Below are 22,417 nucleotides of genomic sequence, written 5' to 3' on the forward strand. Positions count from 1 at the left end.
GCTAGTGGTGTGGAACATCTTTTCATATGCTTATGCTTGCCATCCATGTATCTTTGCTGAACCATCCAGATACTTTGTGAATTTTTTTCTTTTGAACTTTTAAATTTGTCCTGGGGTATAGCCAATTAACAATGCTGTGATAGTTTCAGGTGAATAGCAAAGGGACTCGGCCATACATATACACGTATCCATTCTCCCCCAAACCTCCATTCTCACCCAGGCTGCCACATAATGTTGAACAGAGTTCCCTGAACTATAAATAGGTCCTTGTTGGTTATCCATTTTAAATACAGCAGTGTGTACATGAACATCCCAAACTCCTTGTCCATTCCCCTGGCAACCTTAAGTTCATTTTATAAGTCTATGAGTCTCTTTCTGTTTTGTAAGTTTATATCATTTATTTTCAGATTCCACATATAAGGGATGTCATATATTTCTCCTTCTCTGTCTGACTTACTTCACTCAGGATGACACTCTCTAGGGCCATCCATGTTGCTGCAAATGGCATTATTGCCTTCTTTTTAATGGCCGAATAATATTTCATTGTGTATATATACCTCCTCTTCTTTATCCATTCCTCTGTCAGTGGGGATTTAGGTTGCTTCCATGCCTTGGCTATTGTAAACAGTGCTGCAGTGAGCGCTGGGGTGCATGGATCCTTTTGGATCATGTTTTGTGCATTTTTGATTGAGTTGTTTATCTTCTTCTTGAGTTGTAAAAATTCTTTACATAGTTTGAATGATTCAAGTCCTTTTATGTAAATACACACACACACATACACACACACACACGGACTTGCCCTTTTGTAGAAAAGAGCTGGACCCAGTGTTGCTTCAGTCAGGCTCCTGAGGCTCCCCTTCTAGATCCCAGACAGCCCCACTGGGAAGATTTCCAGGACTTGTTCAAGCAAGACTGAGGGACGTTGTGGCACAAGAAAGGTATATGTCCAGATATATGATAATCTGTCATCAACACACAGTTTCACTTACAACAAACCAGCACCTTTGCTGTCTCTCCCAGTCACAGAGACGACATCACATGCCCATCTGTGCTCTCCTCAAGCCATGCACAGGCGGCCGGCTCTCCAAGATGTGTCTCTAGGTGACCAGGCACCACAGCTTGGATGAGTGTTTCTACACTTCTTTGGCCAAGATGACAATGTTCAAAGAGGCTTTTATTTTTTACTTCTCTGCATGCAAATTGGAATGAAAAATAGTGGGTCAACATTCTGACATGAAGTTTTACTGGCAAGTGACTGACCATCTAAGAAAAAAGATCTTAGAAATTTATTTTCACAGAAATTTGATCAGATTTCCCCCAATCAGAAAATCATGGTCTACCGAAAAATATCAACATTTGCAGTAGTCAGTGTGCACATTTTAAGTTACTTCTTACAATAATCAGAGGTATAAATACTAAGCCCCGAGTAGTAAAGAGACCCCCTCAAACTGCATGCCGATTTTCCTTGCTGTAAATGGAGCATTAGGAGGGCTTTTCTGATTTTTTTCCTCCTCAGGGATTCAAACTTTAAACTTGGGTTATAAAGAATGTTAGCTTAAACTTTAGACATATTTTTCTTACTTTTACTCACAGTTAAACAAAGACCTAGAGAATGAAGCGATTGAAAAACCAAAAGCATATTGCAAACTAGGATATTATGAACAAGTCTTAACTTGTTAACCAGAAGCGTAAGCCATTCTGTTTGATCACTCCTGAACCACAGACATCGTCGTTTTAATTTAAATATGCACATCTTATAATTAAGCTGATTTTTAAAAATGTAGCTCTTGTTGAACACATGTATTTTTAAATTTGTATCCAAAGGCATTTCAAAGGGAGACATCTTACATCATGGCAGTGGGTTGCAAAATAGAGAGAGATCACAGCCTCTATGAACTGAAGGGCTTTGTGTTTTTTTAATAAAAAAAAAAAAAAACTGATTGATCTTGAAGGAAATGAAAAAAAAAAGAAGCCTTAGAAGGGACTGTTAATGCATGCATAATTTCGGTACCTTAAAGACTTCAACTCGCTAATTCAAGCTCTGTTTACTTTCTGTATATAACAGGATTGCTGTTTTCAAGGGAAAAACAGAAGATATTTTCTGAGGGCCAAAAACTACTTATTCATGAAGTCTGAAATACCATTATTATTATTAATTCTTATGTCTAGCATCTGTGAATAGCTTCTTATACGAGAAAACCATTTTGGGTCAGCTGGAGGCCAAAAATAATGAGCTGGCCTCCTGCCTTTGTGCACTGAGGCCAGTAGCTGCCAATTAATAAAATTGATTTTTTTTTCTTTTTTGTTCCCGAGATAAATTTCAGAAAGTGAAAACAAACAGTTGTTGGTGCTTTTTTCTAAATTTCCAATGGAAACGGTGTATTTCTCAGAAATTTAAAGACTGACAGCACTGTAAGTAACCAAACAATTACGAGAAGCTTCCCGGTATATTTCTGTGGTTTCAAAAAAGGGCCAAGTCGGAAGGAAAAAACATTCCCGGCATTTTCTGAAGCTAGATAAATACAGAGAAGAAATACAGATGAAACATGGAACTACTCTCTAGAACTCCTGCCAGATTCCTCGACTTTTTGGCAGGCTGATTGAATTTGGCAAATGCAGCCAGTAGCACTCTTTTCCATTAAAAGGAGCAGCGTATACTTTATTTTACCATACTGTTTGTGCATTTTTGACCCTCTCAGACTGACTCTCTTTTTTAAGAAAGTGATTCTTTCTGCAGAGTTGGCTGCAATTGCATTGATTTGAAACGGATCATTTATTACCAAAAAGGCTGTGGGGCAACAACTACTGCTGAAGGGCTCGACGGACCTGCAGATCGACAGGAAAAGCATCTTTTTCTGAGACCAGGAGATGCTTTACCTGGGCCAAGAGCATCTTATGCCAACCTAGCACCTTGATAGCCAGATCCATTCAAATTTCAGGAGTCCCAGACTGTACAGTTCAGGCAAGATAAGCCACCTAGTCCTGTCATTTTCTTTTATCTGTGATCAGAAAACTGTAATAGAGCCCGATGTTCCTAATTTTGGTGACATGATTAGGTTAAGAGAATGACTCACTCTCCAGCCCCACATCTGAATTCTGTGGACTCTAACACCCCTTAGCCCTAAATTTTTTTATTTGGCAGTGATTCCATAGTCAACTTATTAGGATGTATGAATAACAAGCTCTAGAAATGTGATATTCAGGAACAGATATCAAGGTCATGGTTTCTGGCTTCACCCAACTCAGGAGGGGAGGTGCACATCTGAGAGTCTTCCGTGCACTCAGATGGCAATGACTTTTTGTTTTTGCCTTTCATTGGTTTCCTCTAAACTAAAGGAAAAAATTTTTTATAAATAGTGTGTTCACTTTTTGCTGTGAAGTTTTTGAATACAGTGTGACAGACAGATGTTTGGTTTTTAAACAGCCCCAAATTCAAGCAGCCTTTGTATCTGAATATTGATTTGACAGTAATTTGAATATATTATTGTTCTGATATTATTTGTCATCTTGTGCATCATTCTTAATCACAAAGTAGCAGCTAATTTAAAGACAGGGAAAAGCATTACTTGGCATGAGTGCCAGGTAAACCCTGTGGTTTCAATTTAAAGTTTGGAGCCAACAGTGACAGATATAAAAATAAGAATCTGTAATTTGCCAAGTTTAAAATCCCAAAACCAACATGTGAAAGCTTCACAGGTTTATATGTGCATAAAATGAAGACTGTTTTGCATAGCATTTTAAATGGTGAAGGAGTGTCTTTTCTTAAACTTCAGTTGACAGTATAATAGTTTAATCACAAAGTATTTGACAAAAAAAAGAGCCAAAAGTTACTGTTTTAAATTTCAGAATGCTAAATCCATACTAGCAGTTGGCAATAGCAAGATCTGGAATATTTTCAGTAAAAATCATAAATAATTACCTCTCACATTTTATGGTTTACATCCATTTAACTCACAAAGCTTGCTTTATGAAAGAGTTCTTTAATAAAAATAAAATACTACTAATAAATAAAGTTAGCCAAAGCTGTTAGCAGAATTTATCATTTTAACAAAAAAGGCACATCATTTGAGAAGTGTTAGGTATATTTTTGAAAGACTTACAATGAAACTAACAAAAGTATATATATATATAACTTTAAATACAGGCAATAATAGCACAGAGATTTCTCATGTTGGTGGGTCTGGAAATCTAAGTCGTGGCTTGTCGCATTGGTGTGCCCCTTTCTGCTGCCTTCTCAGCTCATCAGGAACACCCCTAGCTGCCCTCGTCCCTCATTGCCAGGGGCCACCTTGGCAGCCATTTGGTAAGAGAATACACTGTTTTCTCATCCACAGCTGACTGGACTAAGGGTAGGTACTTTTCTCAAACTGTGCCAATCAGATTTGTTTCTCTGAGATTTTTGAATTAAAAATGAAAATAATATATGGCCTCCCTGGGTGACTGCAGAGTAAACCAGGCCCAAACAGTGGAGACAAATGTGGGAAAACAGAGACAACTCTCAGAGAAAGAATAAAATGAAACGGATACAGAAAGGAAGTGAGAACACAGATGAAAGAAAAGATGCTACAAATGCTGAAACTCTTTCCCACCCAGCAACTTCTTAGGCTCTGCTGCTTTCTGGCCCATAAGATCTGTCACAATGCCTATGGTTCTCCTTTGGAGTCCAAGTTTATCTGAGTTATGTTGCTTGTGATTTCTGGAATCTTAAATGGATCCTACATTCTCTCTATGGGACATTCTATCCATGGGACATTGGGCACATCACTGAGCCTGTTGAACTAATGCTTCCCAATCTTTAAAACAGGCATGGTAATGTCAGGATCACGGGGTGACTATGAATATAGTGAGAGAAAGAATAAAGCACCTAGCCCAGCAGAAAACACTAAGTCATTGGCTGCAATTTTAAGAAGAGATTATCCTGTAATATATGTTATATAAATATATATAATTATTGATATTAACTAATCATTAGTCTAAGAAAAGCACTGCAATCTCTTATTATTAAGTCCAATAGTCTAATATTTGCTAACTTTTCATTTAATGGTTGACTCCAAATTACCTGGTGAAATTTAAAATGAAAATGGACTTGCAAGCCACTGTTACCACTATTACTGTTTCCCTCTTTATAGCACTCAGTCTGTGCTTATGTCCACCAAAAAGTTATGTCAAGGATGCTCAGAGAAGCACCATTTGTAATAGACCCAACTCATTCTCACTCTGGGCTTCCCTTCTAGCTCAGCTGGTAAAGAATCAGCCTGAAATGTGGGAGACCTGGGTTTGATCCCTTGGTTGGGAAAAACCCCTGAAAGGCTACCCACTCCAGTATTCAGGTCTGGAGAATTCCATGGACTGTAGAGTCCACAGGGTCACAAAAAGTCAGACACGACTGAGCAACTTTCACTATTCTGACTCTAATAGGTAGAGGATTCTTAAAAAAAATGCTTCATGTTCAAATTATCCATTCACAAATTTTTTTGGAAGTTGGATAAATACTGTATAATTTGTGACCAAATGTTTGAAATTATATATAAAATAATATATATTCCCTAGAATAAATTAGAAACTGGTATCTAAAATGAACTAGAAAACCGTATGTGGAATAAATTAGAAACTGGTGTCATTGTTAAAAAAAGAAAATAGACTGAAGCTACTTGTGGAGTATAAAGCCTTAGAAAATAAGATAGAAAGAGCCCATCTGCACACAAATCTGTATGTGAAAATCCTGAGGATTAGGAAAAGATTCAGCTGGATAAATAATAATAATTTGTTTCCTTGGAAAATACTGCAGTGGCTGAGCACCATTGTAGTGGATGCTCCACAGTGTAACTGAGTAGAAAAGTAACTGGTTGATGAAAAGCAGCTCTTCATGTATATGATTACTTGAGAGGTAGCTATAAATGTTAGCATTTAAACTTAACAAATTAAGATTACTAGTGGACTAAACGTGGACTAGTTCATCAAATTTCAGGGCATTTGAACAAAAGGGTGTCCTTTTCAACTATGAAGTCAGCAATGCTGGGGAAAATAAAAGGTTGTTTTATATGGAGAGTAGGAGATTTAAGGATTTTCTTGTTTAAATGGTGGTTTGGGATAAATATATGAAATACCTAAGCAGGGCTTAGGAAAGTTATAGTGACCACATGTTCTGATCCCTAACCAGGAATTTTAGCAAATTATAGAAAAAAGTTTTATAATCGCATAAAAATCACATCTAAGTCAACTTTGCAGAATGTGTTCAAGCTACAACAAATTGGAATAGCCGGTAAGGGCAGGAATACTGCAGTATTGTTTGGTTTCTTTCAAGTTTGCCTGAGAGGATGTGCCTTATCCAAGGCTTCTCAAACTTGACTGTGATACGAATCATCTGGGAATCTTATTAAAATGCAGACTCTGATCCAGTAGGTCTGGAATAGGGTCTGAGATTGTGCCTTTCTAATAAGCACCCTGTGCCTGGGACCACACTTTGAATAACAAGCCCTTAGTCCTGGGGCGCCAGGAGAGGCCGAGAGCCAGGAAGGGCCCCCGGCCAGCTGCCTCCAGACCCCACAGTTTTGTCCATTAACAAATATTGAGTGTTTTTCTGATGACAGGAAAAAAAGGTTATTCTGTAGGATAATCATACAACATACACTTTGATATCCTTTCAAAGGCAATTAAGTTAAACTGGATTGGCCCGGACTGGTACACCGTCAGATCCTACATTCCTATTTTCAAAGCTGCAAACTTTGAAGATGGTATTGTAAAGCAGGTAACACATAAATTCAGTCTTGTCTCAGTTAAAGGAAATTTTATTTTTATAATATCAGCAGAAAGTCCTCCTTGTCGGAACTTCCCTGGTGGCCCAGTAGTTAACAATCCGCCTGCCAATGCAGGGGACATGGGTTCAATCCTTGGTCTGGGAAGTAGGATCCCACAGGCCAAAGGGCAACTGAACCCCTGTGCCACAACTACTAAAGCCCAAGCACCCTTGAGCCTGTGTTCTGCAACAAAACAAGCCACTGCAACAAGAAGCCTGCCCAATGTAGCTAGAGAGTAGCCCCCACTGGCCTCAGTTAGAGAAAGCCTGCACACAAGTGCCTGTGCACCGCAATGAAAACCCAGTGCAGCCAAAAATAAATTACAAGTTAATAATAAAAAAGTCCCCCTTGTCTTGTCTTTGATGAGGAACAAATAAAGCATCTTAGACAGACTGTCTTCACACTGGCAGAGGTCCTGGAAAACAGAGTTCCACAACTGCCTGCCCTCCCTAATTTCACGCAGACAGGAGCCACATGATTCCTGTTCACCATGATATCACATCCCAGAGAATTCCGAGTGCACAACCAGCATTTTGTGGGTGTGAAGGATTCATCATTACCAGGGCTTTCTAGCTTTACCTTTGAGGAGGCTGAGTTCTGAGTGTCTGCTGCTGCTGCTAAGTCGCTTCAGTCATGTCCGACTCTGTGCGACCCCATAGACGACAGCCCACGAGGCTCCCCCGTCCCTGGGATTCTCCAGGCAAGAACACTGGAGTGGGTTGCCATTTCCTTCTCCAATGCATGAAAGTGAAAAGTGAAAGTGAAGTCGCTTAGTCTTGTCCGACTCTTAGCGACCCCATGGACTGCGGCCCACCAGGCTCTTCCATCCATGGGATTTTCCGGGCAAGAGTACTGAAGTGGGGTGCCATTGCCTTCTCCGGTTCTGAGTGTCAGGGGATGACAAATGTCAGTGATGGTCTGGTGTCCTCAGTGGATCAGGGGTTCTCAAACTTCCATGTGCTTCCCCATCACCTTAGGAGCTTGGTTAGAATACAGTTTCCTGGTATTGTTTACAGAGTCTCTGTGTCATTCAGTTTAGGGTAAGGACCAGTGAATATGCGTTTTTCAACACGTTCGATATTGCTTTGAGATGGGCAGACTGTGGACCATGCTCTGGGACAGGATGCTGTAATGGACCACAGTACACTCAGGTGGCCCAGGAGTGGGGCTGCTCCTGATACTCAGAATATAGGTGAGGAGATAGGAGAGTTTTGACTCACAAGATGTCATATGACTTTAAGAACGGACACTGTCATTCGTGATATGCTAAGAGGCCTGAGACTTTTACCCCAAGTTTCCAGGTTAAACTTAGATCTTGAATTTAATTTCTTTGATTAGGGATTTCTCATTTTATAGTGTCATAATTAGTAGTATTTATAATGCCTAGAAGTATGCCCCTTGGTGGTAAGAGACACTTTTAAACGTAAAAACTATACAAAGATTGTGGAAGTTTGGAATATACCTCATGTAGACCTAAAAAGTTGCTGTAGATTAGCAAAAAAGTTTAAATTCAGCACAAAGCTTAATGGAACTGTATTTTAGTTCCAATTTTCTTAATTCTAAAAATGTCAAGTATATACATACACACAGAGCATAAAATGCCATTCATATTAACTAAATTAACCAATATTAACTAATATATTATTACCTTTGAAAAAGGAAGCTACCCTTATTAAGCTCAGTTGGTAAAGAATCTGCCTGTAATACAGGAGACTCCGGTTCAACTCACAAAGATCCACTGGAGAAGGGATAAGTTACTCACTCCAGTATTCTTGGGCTTGCCTTGTGCCTCAGCTGTTAAAGAATCCACCTGCAATGTGGAAGACCTGGGTTCAATCCCTGGGTTGGGAAGATCCCCTGGAGAAGGGAAAGACTCCAGTATTCTGGCCTGGAGAATTCCATGGACTGTATAGTCCATGGGGTCACAAAGAGTCAGACATGACTGAGTAACTTTCACTTTCAAAGATTAGAAATGTAATATTTTAAATCACAAAATCATCTGGTTTTAAGTTTACATACTATAATTCTTTCTGGTAATAATGTTTAAGTGGAATACATTAAGAATATGCAAGAGCTTCAAGGGCAGCACGAGAGGCTGGAAAATCATGAAAACGAAGGAGAAAATTATAGCATTTTGGACATAATTCAAGAAAGGATGTAAGGGTTAGGCTTAGGAGCAGGCACTCAACCACCACAAGCAAGCATGTTCTCTGCCAAGTCCCATTCCTGTTCTTGCCTCCCCAGCAGCTACTCTGCCCCATAAAGCAGACACAGTCCTCCAGACACAGCCTTCAGCACCAGAATCTACACCCAGGTGTGCACTGGGGGGGCTTCAACTTCATCGTTCAAGAGGGGTGAAGAGAACAGACTCTGCAACCAGATTCCTTGGGTCTCTCGAGTCTCATGACCTGGATGATTTGGGGCAAGTTACTTAACCTGTATAAGATTTTGTTTCTTTATCTAAAAAGGGAGAAAAATGACAATTCCCATCTCCCTGGTTAGTGGGGAAGAATGAATGAAAGAATAGATGTGAATGTGCTTTTAGAATAGAATCTGCACATACAAAGCTGAATAAATGAAAATGATATGACTTTCATTATTATCTAGTGCTTTTGCTTTACATGCAGCTATCCTCTCATTCTGTCCCACCTTTAGCTTTCAAGAGGTAGTGGGTTGTTTTGTAGGGGGTAAGGAGGCTGGGGTGGTGGGGGCAGTGAGTGAGCAGACACAGGGTGGATTCCTTCCAGTGAAACAGAGCTGGTGTGAAAGAAGACACGTGTTCTGTTAGCTCAGACCCTCGGAGATACAGTCAGTTCTCCCCAAATGCTGCCTGAATGCTTGAAAGACCACTGATCACCTCAAGGGCAAAGGCATTGCCTAAAGCTCTACAACGGAAAAGAAAAAGAGTCTTTCTCATATCAGATTTTTATATGCAGGGTACTTGTCAGAATACAAAGAATTAAGATTAGAATTCTTATTTTCTACTGGAGAGATTCTTATTTTAGAAACCTTCTATCAAATGAAAGCAAAATGCAAAATAAATATGAAGAGAATGTCTCCTATTAGGTTGCATAAACAACTATTAAAGGACAACATGGCTTCGGGCAGTAATTTTTGATTCTTTTTAAAGCAGCCAAAGCTTTTATGAAGCAATCTCCTACACGAGTTTAATACACAAAGTGGAAAAAATAACTGCTCTGACTAACATGGGTGACTACACCCTGCCTGCCCTGCTTCCTGGGGCCTGACTACCGGGTGCTGATATTTACCTGAGGGAACTCGAAGGGTCATGAGACATGGTTTGAAATTCACTCATCTAGTGGAAACAGCACTCAACTAGCCATCACAATCATTAATGATGTTATGACCGCTATTGACTGTGCAGTTTCAGGAACTTCACTCACCTGGCTCTTTGTTTTCTCATCTGCAAAACATGTGTTTAAAATGGACAACTTGCCTCTGCCAGCTATCACTTTCCATGAATTTATTACATAAGAGAAAATCTAAAAGGAAAATAAGAATTCTGCTTCATGCCAAGATAGGGTAATAGAGACTGGATTTGCTTTCCTGTCTCAAGTAATGGAAAAATATAAAAAACAATGGCCTTCAAGTCATTGGACATCACATGCAAACAAAGCACAGTGATCGCTGAGAAAAGAGAAACAAAAATGGTGAGCCCTAAAGAGTCTCCCAGCCTACTGCCTAGAGAAAATTTACTGCCTGGAGGGACTTTGCTGCCTGGAGAGAGTTTCCAGGTTGCAGCACAGGAAGAGAGAATGCACACAAAGCTCAGCCATCTCCCTGAGCTGAGAGTCAGAGAAGGGAGTCTGGGGGACTATGGTGACTCGAGTCTTCAGGGCAGGTTACTAGAGGGGAGAGGCAAGACCTCGCCCTGCATCAGTGCCCCTGGACCTCTGGGGCAGTACTGATCATCACCTGTGTGTTGGGAAACCACTCGAGGACAGGAAAAGGACCACCTGAAAGATGGAACAATCTCTGATGTTCACACACTGTCAGGAACAGTGCCTCAGAGTAGAAGACTTCGCAATTTACAGGGTGTCAGGTAGAATAACTAGAAGGATCTTTTGCCTGGGAAGTGGGGAAGAATGAGACCTACTCTGTTCCTACCCAAACAGCATAAAAGCAAGAACTGAAAGGACCTATTTGCGTCAGAGTCGCATAACTGCACCCCAGAACAAAACTCAAGGATACTATGCTATGTCGTGTCCAACTCTGTGCGACCCCATAGACAGCAGCCCACCAGGCTCCCCCGTCCCTGGGATTCTCCAGGCAAGAACACTGGAGTGGGTTGCCATTTCCTTCTCCAATGCAGGAAAGTGAAAAGTGAAAGTGAAGTTGCTCAGTCGTGTCTGACTCTTAGCGACCCCATGGATTGCAGCCTAACAGGCTCCTCCATCCATGGGATTTTCCAAGCAAGAATACTGGAGTGGGGTGCCATTGCCTTCTCCGCAAGGATACTTACATAAATACAAGAAAAAGATATCCAATACTCAACACATTAAAAACTCATGCTCTGATGTCCAATGATTCATGATAAATAGAAAAGTCAATCGATTGACAGCAATCCAGAAATGATATTAGAACTGTAATTAGAACTCAGCTTTGGGCATGCAAGAAGCCAGAGAGAAGACTCACCATATTAAGTAGAGATATAAGACTCAAATTGAATTTTGAGAGGCGAGAATTATAGTATCCAAAATGTAAAACTCACTGAGTGTAAATAAACACTAATTAACATTGCAAAAAAATTCTCCTTGAGGACAAAGAAATAGAAATATCAGAAATTAAAACACAAAGAAAAAGGACTAAAAAATGTAACACCATGGGAGGGAGCTGGAGGAAAACTTGAAGCAGGCACATATCAGTGGAAATGGAGTTTCCAGGGACAGTAGAAAGAGACGGAGAAAAGGAAAATATTTGAAGAATGGTGGTTCAAAAATTTCTGAATTTGATGAAATTAAGCCCACAGATCAAGAAGCTCAACAAACCTCAAGTACAAGAAACATGAAAAAAAAAGGCACAAAGGCACATCATAAACAAGTTGCCCAAAATCAGTGAAAATAGTACAATTTTAAAGTAGCCAAAGAAAAAAGACACTTGACATACAGGTGAAGCAACATAAAGATGACAGCAGATTCTTGCCAGAAATAAGGCGAGTGAGAATAAAATGGGGTGATGTGTTTAAAGTTCTGAAAGGAAAAAAAAAAAAGTCAGTGTAAAATTCTACACCCAGCAAAAATATTTTTCAAAAACAAAGACAAAATAAAATCTTTTATAGACGTAACAGAAGCTGAAAGGATTTATCATCAAGAGAAGTGTACTCTAAGAAATGTTAAAAGTGCTTTGGGCAGAAAGAATAGGACACCAGATGAAAATCTGCACTACAGAACAGAAGAAGTAGTACTTTTTTCCTGTTGGTTTAAACATCTGTAAACGGTAACTACTTATAGCCCCAAATGAGAACAATGTATTGTGGCTTCTATGGAGTCGCAAGAGCTGGACACGACTTAGCGACTAAACCACCACCGCCAGGGGTCAAGTGCATGGCAACGATAGCACAAAAGTTGAGAGGACAGAAATGAACTTCTGTTGTCTGATTCTTAGACTGTCTGCTTCTATGTATGCTGTAACTTGAAGTCCACTACTATGCTGAATTAAATATGTATACTTAAATATGTATACTTTATTTATATTAAATATATATACTGAATGTAAATATGTATACTAAAATACAAGAATCATAACCAGTAAGGTGACAAAAGAGATTAAATGGAATAATAAGAAACTTAATAAACTGAAGGGGAGACAGAAGAAGCAAAGAAAGAACAGATGGGAAAAAGAGAAAACAAGCAAGATGATATATTTAAAGCCAGTCATGTCAAAAGTACATTAAATGTAAATAGTATAGGCTCTCCCTCTTACATCCCCCACAAAGGCAGAGGCTGTGATCTGAATAAAAAAGCAAGTGCCAACTATATGCTGCCTATAAATAACCACTTTAAACAAAGACATACAAACAGATAAATGGATAGAAAAAGCCATAGAATTTAGCACGCGACTAGTAACCGAAGAAAAAATATCAAGGTTTCTATTAATAGTAGAAAAGGTAGACTCCAAAACAAAAAATATGACCAGAGATAAAAATCATGTCATAGTGATAAAGGGTCATTGATAGGATATACTATTTCTAAATATTTATGCAACTAATAAGAGAGCGTCAAAATATGAAGGAAACAGAAACTCATAGAACTGCAGGTAGAAATTGGCAAATCCACAATAACTGGTAGGACAAATAGTTACAAAATCAGTGAAGATGTAGAATACTTGAACAACAATATTAACCAACTTGGCTTTATTAAACTTTATAGGACACTTTACCCCAGCTACACCAGAATATTCATTTCTTTCCAGTGGACATAGAATATTAACAAGTCAAACCATGTTCTGGGACATAGAACAAGTCTGAAATGTTTTAAAAATATTTAAGTCATAAATGTGTGTTCTTTGACTACAATGGAATTAAATGTTATAATTTAAATAACAGAAAGAATCATATATAAAGGATCATTTATAATTTAATAACAGAAGGATCTGTGGATCAATAACAGGAAGACCACTGGAAAAATCCCCAAGTATTTAGAAACTAAACATCACATCTTTAAATAATCCATAGGCCAAAGAGGAAATCAAAAGGGAAATTATAAAGTATTTCTAATTTAACTTATGAAATGAAACAATAAAAATGAAAATATAACTTATCAAAACTTCTGAGATGCAGTATTAGAGGAAAATTTGGACAACTAAGCACATTTATTAGAAAACAATAAAGGTATTAAACCAATTACCCTGGTTTCCACTTTAAGAAACTAGACAAGAGAAAATGAGACCCCAAAGTAATCAGAAGATTGGTAATAAAAATGATCATAAAGGAAATCAATGAAATAAGCAATAGAGAAAAATCAATGAAACAAAACTGGTTGTTGAAAAGATCAATAAAATTGATAGACTTCTACCCAGATTGATCAGGATAAAAAAAAGAAGACAGAAATTACCAATATCAGGAATGAAAGTTGACCTATAACTACAGATTCTATACATATTAGAAGGATAAGGAAATACTTTAAATAACTTTAGGCCAAAGCATCTGACAATTTAGATGAAATGAAATAATTCACTGAAAGATACAAGATATCTCACTTAAGAAGAAATAACATGAACCAGCCCTATATTGATTAAAGAAATTGGATCCTACCAAACATTTAAAGAAGAAATAATACCAGGGCTATAAAACTCTTCAGGAAAATTGAGTAGGAAGAAATACTTCCCAACTCATTCACTGAAGTCAGCATTATCCTGATAACAACACAGAGGAAAGACATTATATCAAAAATAACACTATGAAAACAAATATAAATGCAAAGCTGTAAGCAGCATGTCAGCAAGTTAAGTTCAACAATGTATGAAAAGGATAATACATCATGACAGAGTGGGTTTACCTCAAGAATGCTGGGTTGGTTTAACATTTGAAAATAAATGCAATTCTCCATAATAACAAACTTAAAAAAAAATTGTAAGACAATATCAATAGATATAAAAAAAGCACTTGACAAAATGAGTGTCTATTTCTGATTTTAAAAAAATTCTCATTAAAGTAGTAATAGAAGAGAACTTCCCTAACCTGATAAAGACTACCTTTGAAAGACCTACTGCTAACATTAAACTTAATGGTAAAAGAGTGAATGCATTACCTTAAGACTAAGACATCTGCTCTTACTGCTTCTTTCCACCATTATGCAGAGTTTTCTGGCCAATGCAATCAGGAAAAAAAGAAATAAAAACATCCAGATTGGAAAAGAAGAAAGTCTTTATTTGAGATACAAGATTGTTTATGTGAAAAGTTGGCAAGCCACAATCTGTTTTTGTATGGCTTACAGAATATAGACCAACTTTTTCATTTATGTATGGTAAATAATAACAACAATGGCAACAATAAAAGAAAGAAGAATCTGTAATATAGACTATATCCCACCCATAAAGCCTAAAATATTTAATATCTGACTTTTTTTAGTATCTGACTTTTTAAAGAAAAAGTTTGCCTACTCCTGGTCTAGGTAGAAAATATGACAGATCTCCAAAAACCTACTAGAGTAAATAAATAAGTTAGTTTCACAAGATTGCAGGATATAAGATTAATACACAGAATAAATCACATTTCTATATAATAGCAATTAACAACAGAAATTGAGATTCAAAAATACTGTTTACCGTGGCATCAAAAAAGCTTGATTACCTAGGGATGATGTGAAAAACCCATACGATGAACACTACATAATGTAGCTGAGAGATTTTAAATAAGATCTAATTTAATGGAAACAGTTCTTTTTAATGGGTCATAAGATTCAATATTGTTAAGATATCAATTTCCCCCCAAAGATCTACAGATTTAATGTCATTCCAATCAAAAATGTCCAGAAGCATTTACTGTAGAAAGTTATGAACTGATTTTAAAGTTTGTATGGAAATGTAAAAGAACTAGAATAGCCAAAACAACTTCAAGACAATAAAGTAGGAAGACTTAAACTATGTAACTTTAAAGCTTTTTAAAAAGCTGTGGTAATGAAGATAGTGTGGTACTGGCAGAAATATAAATGAATACAACAAGGGAACAAAACAGATATGTATTCACTGATTTCTTTCCCCATAATTGCAAAAGAAATCAGTGGAGAAAGGGAAATCTTTTCAACAAATGATGTCCTTATGCCTTTCCCTAAATTAACTTCAATTCACACCTAGCATCATAAACTAAAATTTACTCATAATGGGTCATAGACTTAGAAGTAAAACCCAAAGTTGTAAAAGAAGAAAACATGGAAAATCCTTGTGGCCATGTGTTAGGCAAAGGTTTCTTAGATGTAACACCAAAAGCATGATTCACTTTTTAAGACCAATTGGATTTCATCAAATTTAAGAATGTCTACTCTTTAAAAGACACTGTTAAGAGACTAAAAAGACTAACTACAAACTGGGAGAAAATATTTGCAAATTATACCTATGGTAAAGAACTTGTATCCAGAATATATACAGAACTCTTGAGACTCAATAATAAGGAAACAAACAGTGAAATGTTTAAATAGTCAAAAAATGTAAACATTTTCTCCAAGGAGTTATGAAGCTAGCATATAAACACATTAAAAGATATTCTATATTACTAGTAATTAGGAAAATTGAAATTGAAGCCATAAGATACCATTACACATCTATCAAAACATCTCAAATAAAAAAGATTGGACATACCAAGTGTTGGTAGGGATGCTCCCAAACATTGCTGGTGTGAATGTAAAACAGCATGAACACTTTGGAAAACAGATTTGGCAATTTCTTCAAAAGTTAAACATGTACCATACGATCCAGCCACTCACTCATAGGTATTTACCCAAGAAGAGTGAAAGCACATGTCCATACAAGACTTGGACACGAATATCTACAGAAGCTTCATTTGTAATAACCTAAAATGGGAAATAACTCAAAAGTCCATCAACAAGTGGAAGGACAGACAAATTGTGGTATGTCCATACAATAGAATACTACTCAGCAATAAGACTGAACTAGTGATACATGCAGGAACAGAGACGAAGACAAAAACAACTCAGCTGAACTGAAACAAGTCAAACAAAAAGTCGAGCACATACTGTATGACCCTATTTATGTTAAAGTCTAGAAAATGCTAACATATAAAAACTAATCTATATTGATAGAAAGTAGATCAGTGGTTGCCCTAAGACAGAGTGGAGCAGGAAAGAAGGTTTGCCAAGGGCTAGCAGAAAACTTTGGGACATCATTATCTTGATATTTTAATAGTTTCATGTGTGTATGTGGGGGGGTGTCTGTGTCTGCATATGTGTATGTGTATGCGTGTATGCATAGTACATACATCTAAATGTAAAAATTGACCAAATAACATACTTTAATTATATACATGTGTATGTTAATTACACATAGAGTTAATAAAGCTATTACATTTGTAAGTTAAAATAAAATGAGGAAAACACTTGACACATAAATAATATTAAAGTTAAATATGATAAACTAAAACCTAACTTACTGGAACCCTACTCAAATGGAAGCACTCTTCCCTCACTCTGCCACTGCTGGGACTACTCCAGGTTACATTTCTGCAGCCTCTTCAATTTCCTGCCTTTCAGAAAGACATTGGTAGTTTTTATCTGCCTGGTGTAGACATCTGCATAAACAAACCCACTGTCGCTATGGAGAAGGCAGTTTCATGCCTCTTAAAGGTACTCATCGTCTTTCTATTTGATCACTTTTCTGTCTTAGGAAAGGGCTTGTCTTGCTCAGTTTCTCTGCAACTTCTTCCCCTCTTTCAAGCATTTTCTTATGTCACAGTCTTGTTATGATCAGCAAATGACTTTGATATATCTCCTGGATGTCTTATATTTTCACTATAGTTGCCAACAGCTCTGCGTCCGTGTTCACAAGGTTTTGTGATGACACAGACCGTGGGCTGATACTTGGAGAAGGAAGTCTGCATGAAACCATAAAAGGATAAGAACTGGATTATTCCTGTCCCATTGTATCCATCAGAGCAGGGTATTTACTAGTTCCTATAGAAGAGACTTTAACACGGAGAGGCTCTACTGCAAGGATTATTTTTTAACAACTCTTTATTTTATATTGGAGTATAGCCAGTTAACAATGTTATGATAGTTTCAGGTGGACAGCATACAAGGATTATTTTTCATCATAACTGAATTAGGAAATCCTTGTTGACTGCTTAGCGTGTTTAAACACAAACCCTTTGGTAGCCTGTTCTTTCTTTGGCTCCCAGAACTCCTGGTTAACCTGCTGACTTCCTAAGTTCACTGTGATGGCTCTTCCTCATGGTTCACAGGCTGCATGACTGAAAATGTAGACATTTCCCAGGCTTCTCTAAACTCTCTGCCAAAAACATCTTATCCACCCTCCATCATGACTTAATACCTCTCCAATGACACTTCCTGAATCTTCCCGCTCTTCTGTTCTTAGGCCGATGCTGTGGAATAAGAAAACCACTAACCACCTACAGAGAATTTGAAACATGGCCAGTCCAAATTGAGATGTATCATAAGTGTAAAAACATTCACCAGATTTGGAGATTTAGTACCAAAAAAAGATAATGTAAAACATAAGCATTTTATTTCAATGATTATATGTTGAAATAATATCTTGAGCATACTGGGTTAAATAAAATATATTACTAAAATTAATTTTGCTTGTTTCTTTACCTTCTCTTAAACTGGGGTTACTAGAAAATGTAAAATGGCATATGTAGCTCACATTACATTTCTACTGGATAGCATTGCTCTAGACCTAAAACTCAAGCTGACTGTTTGAATGGAACACATTAGAAACTGAACTCAATCTATTCCAGACCCTCAAGCCTGCTCCTTTGCTGTTACTACAGAATAAACACCAGTTGGCATGAGACAGATACACTGCATAATGGCAGCTGCTACTGTTGAGGAAATTGTACAGGGAAACAGCTAACTCTAGAATAAACTACTTCTGAACAGGGTGACAGGATGACTCTGGTAATTGTCAAGGAACCTGTCCACATTGCTCACAAGCAGCTGCTACAGGAGCGTTCGCAGGTCTAGGAAATAAAACTACACAGCTGTCCCTCAGGGACTGGTTCTAAGACTCCCGTGGATACCTAAATCCATGGATGTTCAAGTTCCTTATATAAAATGATGTAGTATTTACATATAACCTACACACATTGTCCTATGTACTTTTTAAAACCTTTTATTGCAGTATAAGTCAATGGTTAATATTATGTTAGTTTCAGATGTACAACACAATGATTCACAATTTGAAAAGATTATATACTCCTTTATAGTTATTACAAAATATTGGCTATATTCCCTGTGCTGTACAATATATGTGTGGATGCTAAGTCACTTCAGTCATGTACGACTCTTTGTGACCCTATGGACTGCAGCCCACCAGGCTCCTCTGTCCATGGGATTCTCCAGGCAAGAATACTGGCGTGGGTTGCCATGCCCTCCTCCAGGGGATCTTCCTGACCCAGGAATTGAACCTGTGTCTCCTGCAACTATTGCATTACAGATGCATTCTTTACCACGGAGCCACCAGGGAAGACCAAAATGTATCCTTGTAGTTTATTTATTTTATACATAGTAGTTGTATTAATGGGCTTCCCTGGTGGCTCAGGTTGTAAAGAATCTCCCTGCAGTGCGGGAGACCTGGGTTGGATCCGGGGGTTGGGAAGATCCCCTGGAGGAGGGCATGGCACCACACTCCAGTATTCTTGCCTGGAGAATCCCCATGGACAGAGGAGCCTGGATGGCTGCAGTCCATGGGGTCACAAAGAGTCAGAGACGACGGCGACTAAGCACAGTTTGCATTAATACTTTTTAAACCCTCACCCCTATTTCTCCCCATCCCACTTCCTTCTCCCCTCTGCTAATCACTAGTTTGTTTTCTGTGAGTCTGTTTCTTTTTTCTTATATTCACTAATTTGTTGTCTTTTTCAGATTCCATATATAGTGATAACATACAGTATTCGCTTTTCTCTGTCTGACTTATTTCACTTAACATAACGGCCTCCAAATCCAACCATGTTGTTGAAATGACAAATTTTAATTCTTTTTTATGGCTGAGTAATATTCTATTGTGTATATATACATACATTCTATTGTGTGTGTGTGTGTGTATATATATATACACACCACATCCTGTTTATTCATTTGTTGATGGATACTTAGGTTGCTTCCTTATCTTGGCAATTATAAATAATGCTGATATGAACATTGGGGTTCATGTATCTTTTCAAATTAGTGTTTTGATTTTCTTTAGATATACACACAGAAGTAGAATTCCTGGACCATATGATATTTCTATGTTTACATTTTGAGAAGTCTCCATAGTGTTCTCCATAATGGCGGCACCAATCCACATTTCCACCAACAGTACACAAAGGTTCCCTTTTCTCCACATTCTTACCAAATTTGATATTTGTGGTCTTTTGATGACAGCCATTCTGATGGTATGAGGTGTTATCTCCCTGTGGTTTTGATTTGCATTTCTCTGATGATTAATGATGCTGAGCATCTTTTAATGTGCCTGCTGGCCATCTGTATGTCTTTAAATCTCTAGATTACTTACAATATTAAATACAATGACCCTGATGCCAGGAAAGATTTAGGGCAGGAGGAGAAGGGAGCAACAGAGGATGAGATGCTTGGAAGGCATCATCAACTCAATGGACATGAGTTTGAGCAACAGGAAGATAGTGACGGACAGGGAAGCCTGGCGTGCTGCAGTCCATGGGTTGCAAAGAGTCAGACATGACTGAGCGACTGAACAACAACAAATACAATGTAAATGCAATGTAAATAGTTGTGAATACAATGTAAATGATATGTAAATATTTGCCAGTACATGTGGCAAATTTCAGTTTTGCATTTTGGAACCTTCTGGAATATTTTTTTCTGAATATTTTCGATCTATGGTTGGTTGAATCTATGGTTGTGGAGTAGAACCCACCAATAAGAAGGGCTGACTGTCAGCATTTGACTAGAAAGGTGCTGGAGCATTTAGGAACAAAAACAGTCAGGGATTTGCCAAATTAGTGGATAAAGTTTATGTACATTTGAAGTCAGAAATGTTAGCATGTTAGCAGTTATACAATGCAACACATTGACTGCAGATACTGTAACACCCTGATATGCCTATGAGAGCTGGACCATAAAGAAGGCTAAGCACCAAAGAACTGATGTTTTGAACTGTGGTGCTGGATAAGGCTCTTGAGAGTCCCTTGGACAGTGAGGAGGTTAAACAGTCAATCTTACAGGAAATCAACCCTGAATATTCATTGGAAGGACAGATGCTGAAGCTCCGATACTTTGGCCACCTGATGTGAACAGCTGACTCATTGGGAAATACCCTGATGCTGGGAAAGATTGAAGGCAGAAGAAGAGGGTCACAGAGGATGAGATGGTTGGATGGCATCACCAATGCAATGGACACAAACTTGGGCAAACTCCAGGAGATGGTAAGAGATGCATGCTGCAATCCATGTGGTTGTGGAGTCAGAAAGGACTTGGTGACTGAATAACAACAAGTGCCTATATTTTCTTGCATTGTCTTGGTTGATGGAAACTTCCTCTTCACTTAGCCCAAAACCTGGAGTTAATTTTGACTCAACACTTTCCTTTATTCCTCACATCCAAGAAACTATCAAACCCCAGTGGGTTCTACCAACACCCAGTACACTATCATCCACAATTTTAACTCTTTAAAACCAAAGAAGGGGGACACAGGTCCTCAGGCTTCCCCCATGGCCACATGAGGGAGAGCCTACCATACAGACAGTCTCTGTGTCAGGACAGAGCAGCCTACAATAAGCTTATAAGAATCATATTTTTACACTCATCCTCTATTAGAAATGGCAGGTAGCTGGGAATGCAGGTGAGCAAGGCAGAGAGAACCTCAAGACACCCTTAGCTGACCTGGGAAGGGGTCTCAAGGGCAACAAACCCAACTTTCTTTGTTGTTCTCTATCCTGTCCCTCACTCTAATCATTTCTGTTACTTTATTTTGTGATTTACATAAGCTATGTGGGTGGGTGAACACGGTTTCAACACTTTTCATAGCACAGCACAATTCGTAAATGATTTTAGATTACCTATGGACTTGTGTTAGAAGAAATAATTGAGACTTGCATTTATAGCTGGTATAAATGGAAATTGAAGTGTAACATGTAAACATTATTAAATTTGAATTCTGAGTAGTCTAGAAATTCTCTTCTTAAAGGAACTGGCAATTGTCTAAGCATGGTATATGTCTGACACTTTACCAGCTACTTAACTTTTATAGCTTTTAATTTTTTTAAAAGTCTTTAGGCTATGCATATTAGACTGTACTTAGTCAATAATAGAATGTATAATTTTAAGTTAGAAAATCTTTTTTGAAGTGTGAACATGATCACATAGAAGTGATGGCATTTTTACCATTCTTTAGCAACTTGAAGTTAACATTCCAGTATATCTTTTATAATTAACTTTAAAAAATTGGTGCTTAGTTTAAAAGGTGCTTTTTATGTCAGTTTTTTATTTTTTTTGCTTGAAGAAATCAATATGGCCTAACTTGTGTGCTGTAAAAATGGATTTATAATGGAAAAGCTGACACACTTGGGTTTAATAAGGTTTAAATTCAGAAAAATTAACATCATATTCTTCAACTCTAATAGGTTTAAAGGATAAATTAAAAGAATCACCTCAAAAAATTACCAACTGGCATTTTAAGAATCTTATTCCTCTGAAGATGTTTTGTAAGTTAAGAGTTAGTTGCTCAGTTGTGTCCAATTCTTTGCAACCCCATGGACTGTAGCTTACCAGGATTATCTTCATATTCAGCACATATAAGTTTGAAAGATACATTAACTGAAGATTTTATTAGCTTTTGTTTAAAAGATCAAGCTGACTTTGGACATACATTTCAAAATGTAAATGCCTCTGGCTGTCATAGGCTCCAAGCTGAGACACTGGACAGTAAAATTACATTGTACAAGGAAACAA

The 22,417-nt window shown here is 37.8% G+C and overlaps 1 protein-coding gene across 2 annotated transcripts in view; it reads right to left on the reverse strand.

Moving 5' to 3' along the window:
- ODAD2 (outer dynein arm docking complex subunit 2) overlaps positions 1-22,417 on the reverse strand; it is a 162,150-nt gene that overhangs the window by 19,916 nt on the left and 119,817 nt on the right. The window lies entirely within an intron of this gene.

This window comes from Bubalus bubalis, chromosome 14, assembly GCF_019923935.1.
Source record: "Bubalus bubalis isolate 160015118507 breed Murrah chromosome 14, NDDB_SH_1, whole genome shotgun sequence".
Lineage (NCBI taxonomy): Eukaryota > Metazoa > Chordata > Mammalia > Artiodactyla > Bovidae > Bubalus > Bubalus bubalis.